The 20654-nt window shown below is 40.5% G+C and overlaps 1 long non-coding RNA gene across 1 annotated transcript in view; it reads left to right on the top strand.

The window, feature by feature from the left end:
• The window catches only part of LOC121677218, a 132544-nt gene extending 118056 nt beyond the window's left edge, over nucleotides 1–14488 (top strand). Inside the window, exon 5 of the long non-coding RNA XR_006020838.1 lies at nucleotides 13731–14488. This is a non-coding gene — a long non-coding RNA (uncharacterized LOC121677218). The remainder of the gene's footprint in view (nucleotides 1–13730) is intronic.
• The last annotated feature ends 6166 nt before the right edge of the window (nucleotides 14489–20654 follow it).

Below are 20654 nucleotides of genomic sequence, written 5' to 3'. Positions count from 1 at the left end.
TGGCATACACACATGCATACACAGACACCACACAAACACACACACACACACACACACACATGCAAACACACATACACACACATAGAAGCACAAATCACAGTATTATCATTTCTTCATCTCCACAGTTTGATGACTTGAGTACAGGAAACAGGTTTGTTTTTGATTCTCTCATGATGTACACTCACATTTCTAGACATAATAACCTCACAAATAACCTTGTATTTGTGGGGGAAATGGGCAAATGCTAAATTTCCCTTAGAAAACTCATCTGCTTGTGTACCTGTGACTTGACCATTGTTTCTCACACTCCCTTCATTTTCTTGGCCTTCGATCACTGCTAAGGACTCTGCTAGAGCTAATCTCTCAGGAGTTAGCTGAGTCCTCATGGTGTCAAGAGCTGGAAAGGCTGCCCTACCATTTCCTCTTTCTGATACTATGTTGCCCTCCCCTGCCTAGTGCTATGATGTGTTCCTTACCTTCCTGGCTGTGGTATGATGTGTTCCTTACTTTCTTATTTCATCTTCCTGACTTCTGTCCTATTAACCTTATTCAATTCATCCAGGTGGCTGTTTCTGTATTAAGGCTCTTCACATTTCTTCCTTTTAGTCTAGAGACAGAGACTAATAAACGTGGCCTTTAGTCTCAGAAGCTGATGGCAATCCCAAGCCTCATTTTCTGAGGGCTTTGTCCTGCCACTTTGTGTTAAATAGAATTCATGGAAATGCAGGGGAGTCTCTCAGATGGGGCTGTGCTGTTGCAGGCTCAGGGGCTGTAGGAGAGAACAATCAGTGGATGGGTCAGACAAGCTCAAGATTTTAATCTGAGGGAGTTTTTCTACGTTAGAATTAGTTCTGTGAAAAAAGGCTGTGCCAGGCTACTTGACATTAGTAATAAAAGTCAGAGACGAAGGAAGCAGGAAATTGGTGGGGAATTCTTATTAGAGGAGATTGATAGAAGGCATCTTTCCATACTCAAATATGCCAAGGAAAGATTGTATCTTAAACAACCACTGAAAAATGCTATCAAAATACAGATTGAGTAAACCCTTGCATAGAAACAAATTGTAAGCAGTCAATATGACAGCATGATGTTAGTGCCTGCCTAGTGCAATAGCCATGCTAGCTGTCAACAGCTGTTTATTCATGCATGCTTGGATATATGGTCATGATCTTACTGGAAATTATTGTGTAGGGGAGCAGTTGTGTGTTATTGATAATCGAATTTTATTAGATATAATCTTACATTTGTGTTTGTATGTGTATGCATGCACAAATACGTGCATAGTATATGCACCTATGTATCTGGATGCACATCTCCATGTACATACGCGTAGAGGCCAAAGAAGGACTGCTTGTGGTCTTCTCTATCACTCTTCACTTTATACCTTTGAGGCAGGGTCTCTCACTGAACCTAGAACCTGCTGTTTTTCTATTATTCTGAGTGACTAGCAAGCTCCAGGGACCCACCTATTTCAGATCCCTCAGTGATAGGCTAGTTATAGGTACAAATGGCCACCCTCAGCTTTTATGTAGGTGATAGATCTAACCTTAAGTCCTATGCTTGCATTGGTATGTAAGGTTTCTTACATACTAAACCATCTCCCTAGCTCTAACCTTTTCTTTTTCTGTGTCATTTTTTCTTGAGGATAACATGAGATCATGCATTGTACCTTATTTGGTTGTTAAATAAAGCTTTGTATTGCATTACTAAAGTTGCTAAGAGGAGCATAGGAACAGATAAATATCTACTTGTTCTGAATATCAAGCTGGCCAAAAGGCTAAGGGATCTAGGAGGGTTTGCTGTCACATGTTTAACTGCTGTTCTCACCCTTCATCACCTGAGAGCAGACTGAAGAATTGGCAAATGTTTCTTGGAAAATGCATGGGTGTTTCCCCTTCTGTTTTTTGACATGTATTATCTACATGCCAGGGCACATGAATCAGGAGAGCCCTCAGAAAGTTACTCAGATACCAGTCTGGAAGGGAGATGAGTTCTCCACAGACACAATGTGTGGCAAGATGAGAGTATTTGGTGGGAAGGATCTGGAATAGTCCTTTGGCAATAAAACCCATGTTCTCTCAAGGAGAGATGCTGCATGGGAGAATGAGAGAGAACAAATAAGGCCAAGTCAAAGTCAGGTGTTTCCTTCCTCTGTTTGGAAAGAATGCAGTTTCCAATGGACCAACCACAGGAGATATTAAATGAGGTCAGAATTGGAACATTGTGGTTTTAGCAATCACGAAGACAGTGTGTGTGTGTGTGTGTGTGTGTGCGCGCGCGTGAGAGAGCATTCCATAGCATGTGTATGATGCATGGCAGTGGATAATCCATAGGAATTGTCTCTTTCTTTCTATCATGTGGATTCCAGGGATTAAACTCAGGATATCAGGGTTGGCAGCAAGTGCCTCCAACCACTAAAACCTCCAGCCACTGAAACATCTCACTGTTCAATTTTGTGGTTTTAAAATATATCAAGTTTTCAGCCATTCACATTAAAATCTTAAGCAGAAAGTGAAGTTTGTCAGTCTAGAAAATTGTCAACAGAAAAATAATTTCTTCTTAGTTCTTTTTAACATCCTCCATCTCTTGGAACAGGGTATAGCTATAGGTCATGCTGGCCTCAAACTCCTGATCCTCTTGCCTCAGCCTTTTGAGGGCTGGGATTCAAAGCTTGTATCATCATGGCTAGTTTAACCTTGGTTTCTACCATTTCTACATTTTGAACCTATATTTTTATTGTATTTTATTTATTCATATATTGATGAGTGGTTCTGTTTTGTAGTTGGTAGTGTAGACCTGGCTGTAAATTCTACAACCTGGGCAGAGTGGGGATAAACACAGATAGACAGAACAGAGACAGGAACAGAGCCTTTCACACATTCCTCAGATGGTGACTATCGAGTGAGGCTGTCCTCGATGAACGCTAACCTCGATTACACAGAAAATGCATCATTTTAAACCAGCCACTGCTATTTTAAGCCATCATCTAAATCCAGTAAGATAATTGCAATTTGACTTTTACTGTTTCCTATTAAGTTCTTAATACATCTTTTTTAAGGTGTCTATTTGGAGTTAAACTTATCCAGTTTCAAGCACAGGGAATACTTATTTCCAAGGATCTGCTACTGAAAAACACAGCAGTGACACACATCTCCACAGTAATCTCTACGAAGATGTAACCGGTTATTAACCTGCACTTGGATTTCCGTGGTCCTGCCATTCTGTCTTTCATCATCTGCTCAGTCTTCTCTGCCTGTCTAAGCAGATGCCGGAGCAATTCATTTTCCTGAGCCTGGATCAAGAGGGTACAGCTGCTGTCATTGAGCTGATGGAGATCTGCTTTGCAAAGGAGGGGATAGTATGCTGTGCAGAGTTTTTAATTCCAATTTTATTGTTACTAAAGACTGACCAACTTTTAATTTGTGTGTGTGTGTGGTTTGTATGTATGATATGCATTTGAGTGAGGGTGTGTTCATGCCACATTTTGCATGCATGTGGAGTACAGACGATTTTAGGAGTCAAGTCTGTTCTTGTCCTTTGCCTTTATTTTGAGGCAGGGCCTTTCTTGTTTCAGATATTCTGTTTATTCCCAGGTAGCAGATCCGTGAGCTTCTGGGTTGTCCTTTTGTCTCCTCTTCTTATCTCTCAATAAGAATGTTGTGATTACAGCTGTGTGCTTCAACTGACTTTTTTCCCTCCGTTCTAGGGATCCAAATTCAGGTAGTAAGTTTGTGGGTTGAGTTCGTTTTTACCCACTGAACTATTTCTCCAGCATCTTCATATTATTTGTTAGTGTTTCCATTTCCAAAAATGTCAGAATTGGATATTCAGACCAAATTTCTTTGGAAACATCAAAAATCTGATAAGAAAGCAAAAACCTTCCTGGCCATATGCCAAAGGCAAATGAAAGGGAGAGAGAAGCAGGGATCCTGAGGACCACAGGATTTTGTGTTTGTCAGTGTGATAAGAGAAACAATAACAGAAAAAAAAAACATTCCCCTATCTCCCCCTCTTTCTTTCTCTTTCTCTTTGTCTCTCTATCATATTTATTATTGGTCTATTCATCCATCTATCCATCTATCCACTCAATCACCTGCCAATAGTCTATTAATCTGTCAGTCACCTATCATCTATTATTTGTCTTTATCAATCACCATCTTCCAACATCCATTATTTGTCAATTATTTATCATTCACAATAATCTAATATATATATGAACACACTTCCTTCATGCATACTTTGCTCTACTCAGACCCTCAAGGTATCGGATGATGCCTAGTTGTCTAGGGTATAATGGGCTAAACCCATCGATTCTTGTGCAAACTTTATCTAGTAACAACCTCTATTGACTTCCCCTAAAGCACTGTTTATCTGGGAGCCCTGTGGCTCCATCAAACTGACACAGACAGGTTAATGACCATGGAGACAAGTTTGAGGGAAAGTAGATTATTGACAGGTAGAGCAGCTGCTCTGTGGAGAAGATTAAAATTTCATTCAGAGCTAATACATTCCCCTGATGTATTAGCTGATGGTGAGTTGCCACAGGACTTGTCCTCAGTGATATAGCTCATCATCCTTGCGTGCCTCTCTCATCCATGACAGGTACAATTTCAGGGATATAATGTCTTGGCCTCCTTGTGTCTTAAGAACATTGCCACCTCAGAGCTTCCTGGGGCATCATGCAAGGCACTGGCGTTGCTGCATACTAGCTTTGTCTTTCTCATCATTCACTGAATGGAACAAAAGTCAATGTGTGTGATGCAGAGCCGGCAGGTGCCTCCATTACAGGATTTGTAGTCGGCAAGCATCTGAGAAGCAGGCAGGTGGTGAGGAAGCATAGCCAGACAGCAAGACAGATAAACAAACAAACAAAGAGCAGCAATGACCGAAACAACAGCCAGTTCTCAGTCATCCCTCTAAGCAAGCAGTCCCTTACCTCACTTCATTCGCACAAGTCTATGTAGTGGGAACAAGTTGATTACACAGTATTACAACTTAGAAACGGAGGTCCAGGAGCATAATGAAGATTGTTTGAGGCAGCAGAGCACAGCAGAGCCACAGCTGGATTTCCTCTTTGACCACTATGCTGTTTGTTAGGTGTGGTGATTTCCTCATTGATTTCCTCATGGCTGTGATTAGGGTCTGACAGCAGCAGATGTATCAGTTACTTCTCTATTGCTGTGACAGAATAGAATGACCAGAAGTAACCTGAAGAAAAAAGTTTAATCTGGATTATGTTTCTAGCCTGTTAGAGTCCATAGAGTAGGGGAGGATGGCTTCAAGAAATGAGAGCAGGAAGCTTGGAGATAGTTTCTCAACCATACACAGAAGGCAGGTAGAGCAAGTAGAAAGTAGGGCAAGGATATAAACTCTCCAAGTGCACCCAAAATGACATACTTAATCAAGCCAGGCTCTGTGTCATAAAGGTTCCACAACCTCCACAAATAACACCTGCAGCTGGAGCAACTGGGAATGAGTGTTAAGACACATTAGCCAATGTGTGTTTGTAGGGGGACAGGACCACAGCAGCTTAAGGGAGGAAGGATTTATTTTTTTTCCTTTTTTTTTTTTTTGGTTTTTCGAGACAGGGTTTCCCTGCAGCTTTTTTAGAGCCTGTCCTGGAACTAGCTCTTGTAGACCAGGCTGGCCTCGAACTCACAGAGATCCGCCTGCCTCTGCCTCCCGAGTGCTGGGATTAAAGGCGTGTGCCACCACCGCCCGGCGGAAGGATTTATTTTGACGGTCCAGTACATCATGATGAAGTCACAGCAGTAGTAGTATGAGGTGGCAAGTCATTTTGTAACTATCAGGAACCTACCTGAGATAAGTGCTGGTACTCAGTTCACTTTTACCATTTAATCCAAGACCCAAGTCCATGAAATGATGCTGCCCACATTTAGGGTGAGTCTTCCACAGCTGATACAATCAAGAAACTCCCTCACAGACATGCCCATACATCTGTCTCCTAGGTGATCCTAGATTCTGTCAAGTTGATGTCAATAAAAACTATCATAGTAGGAGGATCTCAGAGAAACTGTCCTACTTTGGGACTTTGTTAGTGTTATTTCTTTTTTTGTTTGTTTGTTTGTTTTTTCGAGACAGGGTTTCTCTGTGGCTTTTTAAAGCCTGTCCTGGAACTAGCTCTTGTAGACCAGGCTGGCCTCGAACTCACGGAGATCCGCCTGCCTCTGCCTCCCGAGTGCTGGTATTAAAGGTGTGCGCCACCACCGCCCGGCTGTTAGTGTTATTTCTAATATAACATAGTTAACTAAGATGTGATATGCTTCAAATATTTAACTTTGTGCAGGTATCATGACTTCAAAATCAGTAGTTTGGTGATAAGATAACATGCTGTGCAATAATTATTAATTACACATATTTTTTTAAAAAATTCATAATTTTTCTTTTGCTATCTCTATTATTTTTCACTAGAATTACACAAATATTATTCTCCTAACATCACTTTATGAGTTGCCAAAATGCTAATTAACAGTTTTTCTCTGTTATCATTATTATAACACACTTGCCTCTTGGCTCTATATTTACAGATATTAATGAAGTCAGAATTGCTGTGGGTTTCTAAACCCAAACATGAATAAATAGCCATGCACACAATAAATGGCTATTGTCTGTGGTGCTTGAAAAAAAACCCACAACCCCTAGGAATGAGAAAGAGCCAGCTCTACGTCATGGCTCTATTAAAAGATGGAGATGTAGCTACCATGGCTGCTTTTCTAAGAACTGTTGGTCTGGGAACTGTGGAGAATGATACTAAAAAATTATGCTGTAAGCCAGTCCCATATGCAGGCTCAATATGAGTTGCGGTCCTGATTCAATATATTCTGGGCCATTGGGGTGTGCGACTTGGGTTATTGTGAAATGCAGAAATGGTGAAAATCTCTGTGGTCATTTGTAAATTGTTGCCCACAGGCTCATGTGTTTGACATTCGCTCCCCAGGTGGTAGTGCTAAAGGGAAAGTTTTGGAACAATTAGGAGGTGAATTCTTACAGGGGAAAGAGAGTCGCTAGGACCTTTAAGTTTTATACCTGAGTCCAACTTTCTGTCTCCTCTCTGATTTCTAACTATCAATGAATATGACCAGTCATACTTTGGCCACCATGGCAAGTCATGTTACCTAAAAGTATACAGGCCAAAGTAAATCCTTCCTGGTGATAGGGTATCAATAAAAATTGTCTAGACAAGGTTCACATGTAAATATTTGTAAATTGAGATTCTGCTTTGATTTCTCAGCCACCCAGACCTGAATATTCACACAAAACTATATTAGTTACAACATTATTTGGTCTATTATCTCAGGCTTCTTATTAACTAACTCTTATATCTTAAATTAACCTATTTGTACTATTTTATATTTTACCACGAGGCTCGTGGTTTGTTACCTCTTGCTTATTGGACGGTTTCATGTCATCTTTCTAACTCTCTATCTGCTTGGATTTCCCACATTACTATATTCTGTCCTGCCATAGGCCAAAACTGATTCTTCATTAACCAATGGTAATGAAGCATATTCATGGCATACAGAGGGGAATCCCACATCATCCATATCTACTTCTTGACTATATTAATATGTGAAGACTTACAGTCAGGTCAGGGGAGACCAGAAAGTGGGTAGCATCACTCCCTAATTTGGTGTATATAATGATAGAGCTGGGAAGTAGCCATGCATACATTTATTTTCTTCCCTTTCTTGGCTGTGGACATAACGAGTTGCTTCAGTTAGTTTTTCCAAAATTATGGATTAAAATCTGGAATTGTAAACCAAATAAACTCTTTTCCCTTCAAGTTGTTTATTAGTTACCTACCCAAAGGCATCTTGTAGAAAGAAGGGTTTATTTGGACTTACAGTTCAAAATAGATCAAAGTCCATCATAGTTGGGAGGGATGGCAGCAGACAGATACGACAGTGAGAACAGGAAGCTGAGAGCTCACATCCTCAATCATAAGCATGAAGCAGAGAGAGAAAACAGGCAACAGTAGGAGGCTTTTAATCTCATAGCCTGCTCCCACTAATATGCTCCACACCAAAACCTCCCAAACAGAGCAACTCTCTGGGGACCAAATCTTGAAATGCTCAGTCCTGTAGCGGACATTTCCAATTCAAAGCAGGACAAATTGATTTTGTGAAGGTATTTTATCACAGCAACTGGGCAGAAAACTAGGACACTCCCTGACATGGCTTGCAGGTATTTTGTTATAGCAATGAGAAAAGAAAGTAGCAGAAACAAGTGTTGTCTGTTTGTGGAGGAGTCAGAAAGCAAAGTGTCACCATTAAGACACATACCAACAAAAGAGGCTCAGTTCAGAAATAGAGTGGGCTTCTTGGATTTCAGCCATGACAGTCAAAATTCATCAATGAAAGCAGATCTAAATTAAGATAAAAAGTAAACATCTTTCTAATAATAAAAGTGATGGGAGATATCATGTTTGTAAAGTGTAAAGTAGTGAGCTTTTTACTTTCAAACCTTTTTTGTATTTGTAAAACACTATTTTTATTCTTTCAATTTTCTTTGTGTACATTCAGTGTCTGTGGTAATGTGTTACATAAGAACATTGTCATATTAGCATACCTCAAATGCATTCTGGACATGCTTCCCTTCCCCCCTTGACCCTCCCCCCTTCTCATTATTCCTCTTTTCTCCCCCAGATAGATTGATTTAACACGAGGGCCTGCTTGTTGGGGTTTCAGTCTTGCCCAGTTCCCACAGCCAGTAAGCTCCAAAGAAAATCACACAGAAGGTCTACATAAGTTATAAAATCGATTGGCCCATTAGCTCAGGCTTTGTATTAGCTCTTATAACTTATATTAACCCATTATTCTTACCTATGTTAGCCACATGGCTCAGTACCTTTTTCAGTGGGGCAGGTCACATCTTGCCTCTGCTATGATCAAGGCAGGACTGCAGAGAGAACTTCCCTTTTCCCAGAATTCTCCTGTTCTCATTTCCTCGCCTCTACTTTCTGTCTACTTGTCCCACCTATACTTCCTGCCTGGCTACTGGCCAATCAGCATTTATTTAAAACATAATTGACATAATACATAATTGTCCCACACCAGATTGATTCTGCTTTCATGTCATAAATACAGGTATGATTTTATGTATTTATATGAAATTTTGGAAGCATAAATGAAAGAAATTATGCAGTTTTGTCTTTCTGAGACTTAATTCATTTAGTCTGGTTATTTTCAGTCATCTCCATTTTCCTGAAAGCTTAACTGGGTTCTTCTTTGTGGATGAAAAAGTTTGCATTGTGCACACTGCACACTTTACTCATTCAACCTTCTGTGGATAAACACCAGGGCTGGTCCTGTTCTTGGCTTTCTGAGTAGCACTGAGACACATGTTGATGTGCAAAATGTCTCTGACAGATCAGCTTAGATACAGCCCATGCAGTAAATTGTCTTCAATAGACAGGAGTGGTATTGGTGGCATATATTGTTGGCAGGGGCCTCTTGTTTATTCCTGGCCACCAAGACTCAAAATAATCACACAGAAACTGTATTAATTAAAACACTGCTTGGCAATTAATTAGGCATATTGCTAGCTAGCTCCTATACCTTAAATTAACCCATTTCTATTATTTTATATTTTACCACAAGGCTTGTGGTTTGCCAGTACCAGCATACAGGTATCTTTCTCCTCCAGTGGCTACATGGTGTCTCCCTGACTCTGCCTACTCTCTCTATATATCTCTTCCAACCTGACTATGTTATGCCCTGCTATAGGCTGAAGCATCTTCTTTATTAACCAATGATAATAAAACATATTCACATCATGAAGAGGGGAATCCCACATCAGCATGTGATGGGCTGATTTTTAGGACCTTCATTGTTGTTTTGTTTGCTTGCTTGTTTCTTTCTTTCTTTTTCCTTTTCTACATTTTTACACAGGACAAACCCAAAATTGAATGTTATATGGAAAGTGAGCCTTTCAGTGTGTTTAATTTACCACTGAATTCAAGATTGTCTTATCTTTACTGCAAACCATAATTTCTCCTTTAACTTCATGATGGCTGACCTCACATAGGGAAATAGTGTGCCCTAAAGTCCTTCTAGTCTACCTACACTGTACCTACACCTGTCTTTGGCTAGCTGTGTGACTTAAGTCTCTTAACCTCTTCATGTCTTTATATTTATCATCAACAAATAATGAAAAACATTTTTCATCAAAAGATTTTTTATCTGGCTGTTATTAACACTAAATATTAAAGATAAAGCCCTTTGAACAATGCCTAATGTTGTAAGAATGATAGAAGTTGGTAACTGAGATTCTTACTTCACCCAGAAAAGCATCGAGTTGCTGGAGAAATGGCTCAGAGTTGAAAGCACTGGTTGTCTTTCAGAGGACCCAGGTTTAAATCCCAGCACCAGCATGACCTCTTAATTGTCACCCTCCCTTAGTCCTCTACGATACACATGCATAAACATAAACAGTATCTGGAGAGATAGCTTAGCATTTAAAAACACTTCCAGGGGACCTAAGTTTGATTTTTAGCACCTGAATCAGCTAACTCACAGTTCCATGAGATTCAGCCTTATTGTGCTAGCCCCCATGGGATCCTGTACACAGGTGGCATGCACAGACACAGGAACACTTATATATCCATAAATTTAAAAAATACTTTAGCACACAGAAAAAAATAAACAAGCAAGAGCTGAACTCATCTCATCTGTGTCTCTTGCCACCAAGTCTCCACAGTGAGTTCTAGCTCTAACAACCTTTGCTTCTCAAGGATCTTGCTTTTATGATGCCATTGCAACAATCTTTTTCTTGGCTTATTGGCAGATGATTCATGTACCCTAGACCTTCCATTCCCTGGAAAGAATTTTCTTTATTTCCAAGGCTAGGTATAGGCTTGGTCTTTGGGTTCACATCCTGGTTTGGCTTGACATACCTGAATGTGAGCTTCATAATATTTTTCCTAGACCTAAAAGATGGCTGAATAGCTATTATCACTTTATCACAAATGTATGGAGCCTGGAGAGGCAGAAAGAGATAATGCTAAGAAGTGCAGTAAGGGTCATAATGAGAAAGGAATCAGGGTGCTCAGTATGGTTTGGGAGAGGGTGTTAAAGAGACAAAAATTTATCAACTCAACAACAATGATCCAATGCATTTCTAGCTCCTTCATTGGCTGTATTTCTGCTCATTTCTCTTTATTTCTTCATCTATTTATTTGGTTAGTTTTAGGATTAGGGTCTTACTCTCTAGCCCTGGATGGCCTTGAAGTTATAGATATCTGCCTTCTTCTGCCTCCCAAGTACAGGGATTAAAGAAATTTTCCACCATACCAGACTATTTTCGTGTGTGTGTGTGTGTCTGTCTGTCTGTCTGTCTGTCTGTCTGTCTGTCTGTGTCTGTGTCTGTGTATCTGTGTGGGTACATGCACATGTGAGTTCAATGCTCACAGAATACAGAGGATGTTCATAGCTGGAGTTAGACATGGCTTTGAGTCACACAACTTGGGTGCTGGGAACCAAACTCAGGTTCTCTAGAAGAGTAGTATGCACACTGAACTGCTGAGCCATCTCTCTAGACCCCGCCATTTCTTTCTTATTGTCTTGGATGTTTCTGTCTTTGACTGCTCCAAGTTCTGAATTCTCTGTTGACTTTGATTATAGGGTATTTTCTAGAAATTATATGGTAGGCATGGATACTAATCAGAGGTTCCCATTACTTTTGGGAACATGTGTGTTGCTTCCTTTTTCTTTTAAACACGCGTCTTTGAGCTCTCTTTAATTGTCTCAATTGCTCTAACCCCGTCTGCCTTCTCTGTATCCACTGTCTCATGGACCAGTGCAGAGCAGCTGTCTCATTTATGGAATTCAGCAGTCGTTCAGAAAGACTGAATTGTGAACACAATTGTTCCTAGGTATAAATAGCAGCAGACTGGATAATCTCATCTGCAGTTCCATTCAGAACCCTCACAAACATTTTTGTTTCACGAACAGTTCAGATCCTTGCTCCTCTATCCCACTGTGGAAATGTATGTGACATACATTTAGACAATAATTTTACTGAAATTGCCTACTTCTAACCCTTTGTGACATCTCCTTTATATCATGTATACCTTCAATCAGTAGACTCTGTACAAGTAGACTGGAAAAAATCTGGGTGCTGAAATCAGTGAAGCCTAGGGACTGTGTGCTCTGAAGGATAGATGACAGTCTTGGTTACTTCCCCATCACTGTGAGAACTTACTGACAAAAGCTGCTTAAGGATAAGGAATGAAGGGTTTATTCTGGTGCACAGGTTGAGGGCACAATCTATCATGGAGGGGAGAGCATGAAAGCAGGAGCATCAGGCAGGTGCTCACATTGCATCCACAGTCAGAAAGCAAAGAGAAGTAAATTCTGGATCTCTAGTGCAGAACCTTAGCACAAGGAACGATACTGCCTATATTTATGGTGGGTCTTCCTCCCTTTGTTAAACAGATCAAGAAACTCTCACAGTCTGAGTGATTGTCCAGAACACCCCACCTCCTAACAGTGTCTCGCCAGGGATTTAACCTTGAACATATTGACCATTGGTAAAAATTAAGATCCAAACCACATAACACTATAAACTATAGGGATCACATTCAAGTTTTACCTTACACTGCTTGACCCTGTAATAGAGAGACAGTTTTTTCCCCTTATATCATTATATAAATTACTGCAATATAAGCTGAGTTAAGCACATAAGGGGGATAAAAACACATAGTTTACATTGCAGAATATCTAAGAATCATTCAAAATGTTCACCCTTCAGTTGCTGACAGCTACCAACTTGCTAGTAATAAATAACATTGTATAGTGGGAATAGCATTAGTTGGCCTGTTTGGCCTCATTTAAACCTCACAAAGTCATAGAAATACCTTTACATCTGTGCTTGTTGTTGATTTGCCCACATTAGTGAGGAATTGGAATGCCCATCAACTAAAGGATGGCTAGTGCAGATGTGGATATTTGTTAAGCTATAAATAAAAACAAAATTGTGAATTTGCAAGGGAGAAGAATGGATCTGAAAATATAAGATTAAGTGATGTGAAAGCAAAAATTACACTGTGCCTTTCCTACACAAATGCTAATTTTTAGTGTTAGGGTGTATGAGAGTGGATACAGGAGAAAAGACAAAGAGAAACACCTTAAACCAATTTATTTGAAAATGCATAAAATATGGTCTAAGGAACTTACTGACCATCTCAACTCAGCCTCCTTCTGTGTGCAATCAGAAAGGATTTGACATGACAGATTACATGTGCATTGAATTAAGTGTATGTGAAGTCCCATGAGGAATCTTGAATTAAATAAAAGCATTTCCTGTGTAAATTTATGGACAACCACTTGAGGGGAGGCCAATAGAGGAGGGTGGATGAAAAAATAAAGGAGAGGAGGAAGAGGAGGACAGATGAGGGACCCTTCCTAATGGTAGTACAGGTTCTAATTTAGACAGAAATATAACAAAGTGAACTAGAGAAAAAGAGGCAAAGAGGCATTATAGCAGGAGAAAGGAGGAAGTAAGTTACAGAAATGGGAAATTTGTACTCTGAAATCATAGGATGACCCCTGACTAGAGAAAGCCTGATCCTCATTTTGAAAGGAACAATAACCCAAAACACAGCACCCAAATTGCATGTGTGGGATCCATGAAGACCAGGACAGGATTGAATGGCCTCAGTCTGTGCTGGAAGCATAGAACAACCAAGGAATAATGTCATCTTTCTTCAGGTGCACAATGTGAAATAGGAGACCCCCTCCACCACTGCTGACTGTTCAGTCACGGCTTACAGAAGCATCTCAGTGGTGTTGCTGCTGTGTGGTAAGTTAAAACATATGGGGAGCCAAGACTATTCCCTAAGAACTAAGAGTCTCTTGGATGCTACCTGTTCTGTGTCCATTGTAGCTTCATTTTCACATGGGACCATGAGGAAGCTTTCGGTGTCTATTGATGGAAGAGACTTTTCATCCTTAATTCATGTTGTGATTAAAGCTGGCTGTGAAAAGCAGAAAGAGCTGCATATACGTCGCCCACTCTATATCTCTTATACAGTAGAGAGCACAGCAAAGAGCCCTTCGCACAGTTAAGACGACCACTCGGAAACATTAATCTGAGTATTCTTTTGAGTAGAGCCTCGTATAAGAGGGAGGAGACCATGACTCAAATCCCACCCCAAAGGAAACTAAAACTAGGACCATGGTGCAAGAGGGAGATCCTCTGGGCTTAAAATGGAAACAACCAACTTTATCCATTAGCCATGTTTAATTCAAGGACGCTGTGAACCCTTTTCTTTGTTTTAGTTGCTTGACAACCCAAAGTGGCTAGTTCTACTTTTTAAGCATTCTAAACTCATGCTGTATCCAATGAGAAAAACAGAACATTTATATTTTCTCAATTATTGAGGAGAAAACAATTTAATTCTAATAAATATTTTTCCCTTGGAGTACTGAGTCTTTTATCTTTAACTCCTAATTCATGATAAGCCAGAGAATGATAATTAGCTCATTTCCTTCTTCTATAAATATTTTCCTTTTTAAAAATACACTGTTTGGGCTGGGCTTCTTGGCTCACATCTGCAGTCCAAGTCCTTGAGAGGAAAAGGCAGGAGGATCACTTTGAGTTCCAGGCTAGCCTGGGCTATAAAGTGAGGCACTGTTTCAGAAAAGGAAGGGACATAATATAGTGTAGCATTTTCATTCCAGTTTGAAACTATGCACATGTGCACAGCATGTTCTGGCACACACATGCATTAAGCACACATTTGGTACAAAGTAGCATTTCTCGTAGTTCTCCAATGGGCCAACTAGTCTGCTAGGTGTGCTTTCATAGGGCAGGTTGCTCATCTCTTTTGTTAAATAATTAATAGTCAAGAGTTTATTCATTCATTTATTCAAAGTTTTGTGAAGACAGAGAAACAGAAATGGAAAGTTCCATTTTCCCCCATATCTGAGTAACTACTTGAAGAAGCTTTGCTTTTATAATTATCAACAATCCAAATATCTAAATGATACTGACCTCCCTTGTAACAGATAATGTGACATCTCACATTATGGGTTACATAGGCAGGTCACCTTGGGAAAGTTCATATCAGAGAGCCTTTTCCTGGAGGGAACAAGTCCTCTGGGTTTTAGTATTTGAATACCATAAAATTCTGCCAGACTAAGTTACCAGGGGACTCATGTACATTCACTAAACTCATAAGAGAGCAGTGCATGCAGTTCTTGAAGTTACTGCCAGAAAGGAAATTTTTGTACACTTATTTATTTCTCTCCCAGTCATTCTGAGTTATAAAATATACTTTTGAAGGGTGTCAAATAGCCTACAATTTTTTGGTGATGTTAATATTCTTAATGGAGTATTTTTATCATGCATAGCCAGGTTGGGACGGTAACAATGAAGTCGCCTGTCTGTTATCAAAGGTACTCAGTATGCTGAACTACAATGACAGACTCTCAGTATCCATTCTCCTGAAGCTTAAGGTTTGCAGAAAGATGTTCCAAAGCCTTCTAAGCAACACACTGCTAACCCTTCAGCATGAGAGTCTCTTTCTGAAGTGTTTCTGTAACCAATACTTTCTCATTATCGTTAGGATTTGTTTTTTAAATGTTTTTACCATTTTACTCAAAGCTTTTGACCTCTTCATAGTCCCCAGAATTATTAAGAATAGAGTCCATGCTCTCTTGTGTGTGCAAACATGTGAGTACATGCATACATGTGTACTTGTATATATGGAGGCCACATGACAATTTCTTCTCTCTTTCCTCAATCTCTGACCACTTAGATTTTGTGTCAGGGTCTCTCTTTGGCCTGGAGCTCACCAAGTAGGCTATGTTGACTGGCCAGGGATCCCCAGGGCTGCCTGTCTCCATCTCCCCAGCAGCAGGATCACTGGCATCATATATGTTAAAGGTGGGTTCTAGAGGCTGAAACTTATATAACCTCATGCTTATATAGCAAGCACTTGACTGACTAAGCATGAGTTCAAACTCTTACTAAGGCTCTGACATATTTATAGCCAACCCACTTTCCCCTGCAGGTACAGCCTTTGTCCCTTTTCTCACCATCTCTCTACATATGAGCCTAGATCTTTTCGTTAGCCAATGTGTCCAATTGCTATCCAAGTCAGTACTTTGGCTTCTTCTCTTCCCATTGAGTGCATGCTCCAGCTTCTTGATCCAGGTTTCTACTTCATGCTGGGAATCCTTGGAGCATCCATGTCTGGGAGTACCTCACACTTTCCCCTCCTGCATTGTACACCTGCTGCATTGTAAAGGATGAAGTACTTCTTGCATGTTCTGTAAGACATTCACATTCCCCCTTACTGCAGACACAATGGGTTTCTAGAACATCTGCTTGGCAAGGGCAGAGGCTGGAGTTTGCTGGTGAATGAGAAACCGCAGATCCTATGAAAACCTAAACATAACATATAGTCATTTTTGTTTGGTTCCACCATTGCAGCATGATGGTTTCTGACCTCATGGTCTAATGGAAGGGAGTATGAGTAGAGAGATACAAGCAAATGGAAGTGAGCCAGAGCCAATGAATTACTACCCACAGGCATATTAAGAACCATTTCTTACTAATCTATCAACCCAATTTCTGTTATAGCAATATACTTGAATATGTGCAATTAATAAAGAAAGTAAGGTTTTATTTAGCTTACAGGTTTGAAGACTGAATGGTCAAGATGATAATCCACATGATGCCACCTATTTGCGGAACCCCCTTTTTTGCTGTGCCACCATGTGGTAGAGGGGATCATGACAACATTGTGTGAGAACAGGAAATGTGAGCAATGAATCAGGAAGCACCAGAGTAGGGAGCCCCCAGCTTTGTTATTTTTATGCCAACTTGCTCTCTTGTGAAATAATTCACTGTACGTGAGCTGAATCTCCTGTGAGCCTATGGCCGGAGACCTTGTACCTTCCAGGGGTCTTCTGTCTTGGGATTCCCTCTATATTGCCACATTGGGAACTAAGCTTCTAGCATATCAACCCTGGGGGATCAAACCACTTCTAACCATGGAAGTTCCACATCTGTTAGAACAGCAGAAAAAAATACCACAGACAACAACAAAATGTAGGTAACAAAAAGAACCCCAGAGTCAGCCATACCCGCTACTCAAGAATCTGGGGTTGCTGGAACCTCAGATTGTGTGTGCAAGAAGGAAAAACTGAATTCCCACCTTAGCACTGCTTACGGAGATAAAGGCATCTCACCAATGTGACACCAATCCAACTCCTAGATGTTTGCAACAGACAAATGAATACACCTCATTTTCACAAATATGCATTAAAGAAGTTTTATCCATAACCAAAAAACAAAAAAAATGTTCTTCAGCTAATGGCTTTGCAAACAATGTAGGTATAACCTCATACGAAAATATTATACAGTGATAAAAACAGACTCCTGATGTATTTATCAGACCAAGCAACAAATGCAAGTTAAAGGGAATCAGCAACTCAAAAAGGTGCATATTCTATATTGGCTCTCTGGGAAAACCAACTGTATATTGTCTTAAAACAGCTTCAAGACTCACAAATAATAGAAAATAGACATAAAAGAATATAAGAGAATATTTGTTATAGATATAAGTTTGTATATATATATATATGTAATATTTGGTATAGAAAGAAATTTTCTATATCTTAATTGTCTATTTGTCAGTTTGTCATAGACATCTACACACAAAAGAATGAATTTTACCATAGGTAAGTTTTATGTTGATGAAATTGCCTAGGAACACAGATTTGTTCAATTAATCTATATGCCAGTTGTGTAATCAATAAATTAGGGGACCATATGAGTCACTACGAGGCATACAATTTATATTTGTGGCAGTTAAGTCAAAATGCAAAGTCAGCATGAAAAAAAATGGGAGGAAACTTATCAATAGGATTCCATTTCTGACACGGTCTCTGGTCTGTTTTCCTACAGCAAGGTGAATGAAACGCAAACAGGTTGCAATCAAAGGTGATAGGCGACGCTCCGACTGTAAAGTGCACAAGAAATGAAGTGCCTTTCTGTGCTGGCTCCAGTTCACAGACGCACTTAGCAGTAAGCGCAGCAATCCATCTCAAAGGCAGCCCAGAGCTTGGCTGCAGCTGGCCGAGTTGTTTTGTTCTCTAGGCACCCATATGCTCATAAAGAAGCTCAGCGGGGGACAGGAAAGTGCAGTGGATAGTGATGGAGGGGGTCCCTGCAGGTGTCCTACAGGGAAGCAAACCCTGCAAAGAGATAAGAATGAAAACCCAGTGCAGATTGACGTCGTCAACCTGGATCAGACTTTTTTCGAGATAGTCTGACAACAGGTAGTTTATTCCCATTGTAGTTAGGCCCAGTTTAATTTTTTAAAAAAGTTTTCTGGTGTAATACTAAAGTATAATTACATTGAAATTCAACTTAGGGTACATGGCATTTCTCCCAAGAAGGTGGGTTCTAGAGGTAGAACCTGTACTAGCTGAAGGGTCTGTCCTAGTCTTGGCCATACAGATAGAACAGAGGTCATTTGGGCTATTAACTACCTCTGGCCCTGATTGTGGGACCCTGGGGAGCTTCTGGCTATGAGGGTCGTTTAGATTACTAGCCGCCTTCCGTCTTAGTTGTAGGAGCTTCTTATGGCCTGGCCCAACAGAAAACACAGACCACTGGACAGTGAGTCATTTCCAATTCTCGGCTTTCTGGATAGAGGAACAGGTTTTTCACTTTCTCCACTGGAAAGACAGTCCTGGATGCTTAACATTCCTGGTTCCCCTGGCGATCTGATCTGCTCAAGGATCTGCTATGCTCCCAACAGGTGACCAGCAGTGCTGTGGATTAATGAGAACAACTCTTACATGGACATCAGATATTGGCCTCTGTGCCTCTTGTGAGATCGGTGTAGGACAGAAAGGCCTTGGTAATTTCAGAGACACAGGCACACAAAGCAGCCACTCTCCCAGGAGCCTGGCAGAAGCCTCTTGTGAGCTGAGAAGTGAGAATTTCCGCACAGCTAACAGCTGTTTAAGGCCCTTCTCCCTTCCCAGCTGGCAACTGGCAACTTTCTAGGATTCTCAGGAGAATTTGTGATCATCCCATTCCCATTCAAGGCACCCTGGAGCCAATTTATAATCTCACTAATAATAAAAATAGAAAGAAAGAAAAGGAAAATAACTTTTTTAGTAACCCTTTCATACATAAGTTGGGAGCCACCAAACTAGAATACATGGTAACTGCTAAGATACTTAACTGTGACTCTCTTGATGACCTTATATCTGTACTGGGGTATGTCTTACTTGATGCAGCTCTTCTGTGAGAAGCCCATAGCCATGCACTTGGGTGGGTTTCATGCTCTTCTTGAATGTCTCAGTGTGAATGGGACAGTCACTAGTACTACCCATTTGCCTTTCTTATTACATCCCCTGATATAATAGGAAAAGACCATTGCCTTCAGTCATCCCTGCTGTTTCAAGAATTTATTCACTGGGGAGACATAAACAGCATCTGCTCCCTCATTATATGGTACCAACAACAAACTAAAGTACAAATTCTGTCAGATTTTACCCTGGGAAAGCAATGAATTGATGGGACTTGTTTATAGAGGATAGGAGAAGGGCTTCTGGCAGGAATGGGGGTGAATCAAAAGTAGACGCAGCAGAACTTCCTCAAACACTGATAACTCCCCCCGAGCTGCTCAATGGAAGGCCCTCTTCAATTAACCTCTTCCAGCCCTTATACTCTAGAACCTTCCAGACCTAAGACCACATGGAGTGAAGGCAGAATTTCATACAAACATCTGAGAGAAGCTCTGGGCATATCAGGTGAGGGTCCGGTGACCCGCTCCTACCCCTTCTGTGAAGGAGTGTCAACCATCAACAAGCCCTGCTGTGATGGACGCTCACAAGCTGACACAGCTGATGAAGATGATGAAGATGATGAAGATGAGAACTGGCACTTTGCTCGCACCACATTTTGTAATACCTTCTTTGTAGGTGTCATCAACAGCAGTATGTTTCTGAGAACATGAGATTCTCTATGGGCAAGCACAGTCACGTCTCTGAACGTTTCTGAAGGCCACCAAATACTCATGCACGTACCACCTTGTCAGGCAGCTGTGGGTCTTCCCTAGCATCTCTCACCCTTTTCAGTTCAGTTGTATTTATGTCTCTTTTTTTCTCTCTAAATCTATAACTGGACTGTCAAATCTATTTCATCAATGGCGAATCATTTTCTCCTTCTGTCGACAATGATGTGATATGATCAAACAACCAAGTATAATACTGTGGTGAAAATCAATGCTGGGCTTAAAAGGAAAGTCAAGGTTAATATGATGAGGTCAGAAACACTAGGGCTGAGAAATACCAGGGCATATAACTGGCTATGAGACAGCCAAACTGACCAGAACAAAAGGAGAAGACAGGGCTCCAGGAAGACAAATAGAATGTCAACAGGTGAGTGGATCTCATGAAATCTCCCTGAGATACAAGCAAGACACTGTTGTCCTTTTATGGAGTGCTCATTGTGGACAACAATGACTTCTAAAATCTCTTCACTTATTTTAGGAAGGAGACCCCCTCACTCCATCACAGAGACAAGTTGCTAAATACGAGGCAACCATGAAAAGCACAGCTATATTTTTGTGATTGTCATGAGTTCTCATGGGATAGTATTTGTCT

The sequence above is a fragment of the Arvicola amphibius genome, chromosome 6 (assembly GCF_903992535.2).
Source record: "Arvicola amphibius chromosome 6, mArvAmp1.2, whole genome shotgun sequence".
NCBI lineage: Eukaryota > Metazoa > Chordata > Mammalia > Rodentia > Cricetidae > Arvicola > Arvicola amphibius.
Note: the sequence above shows the minus strand (reverse complement) of the source record. Positions and strands in the feature narration are given on the sequence as shown.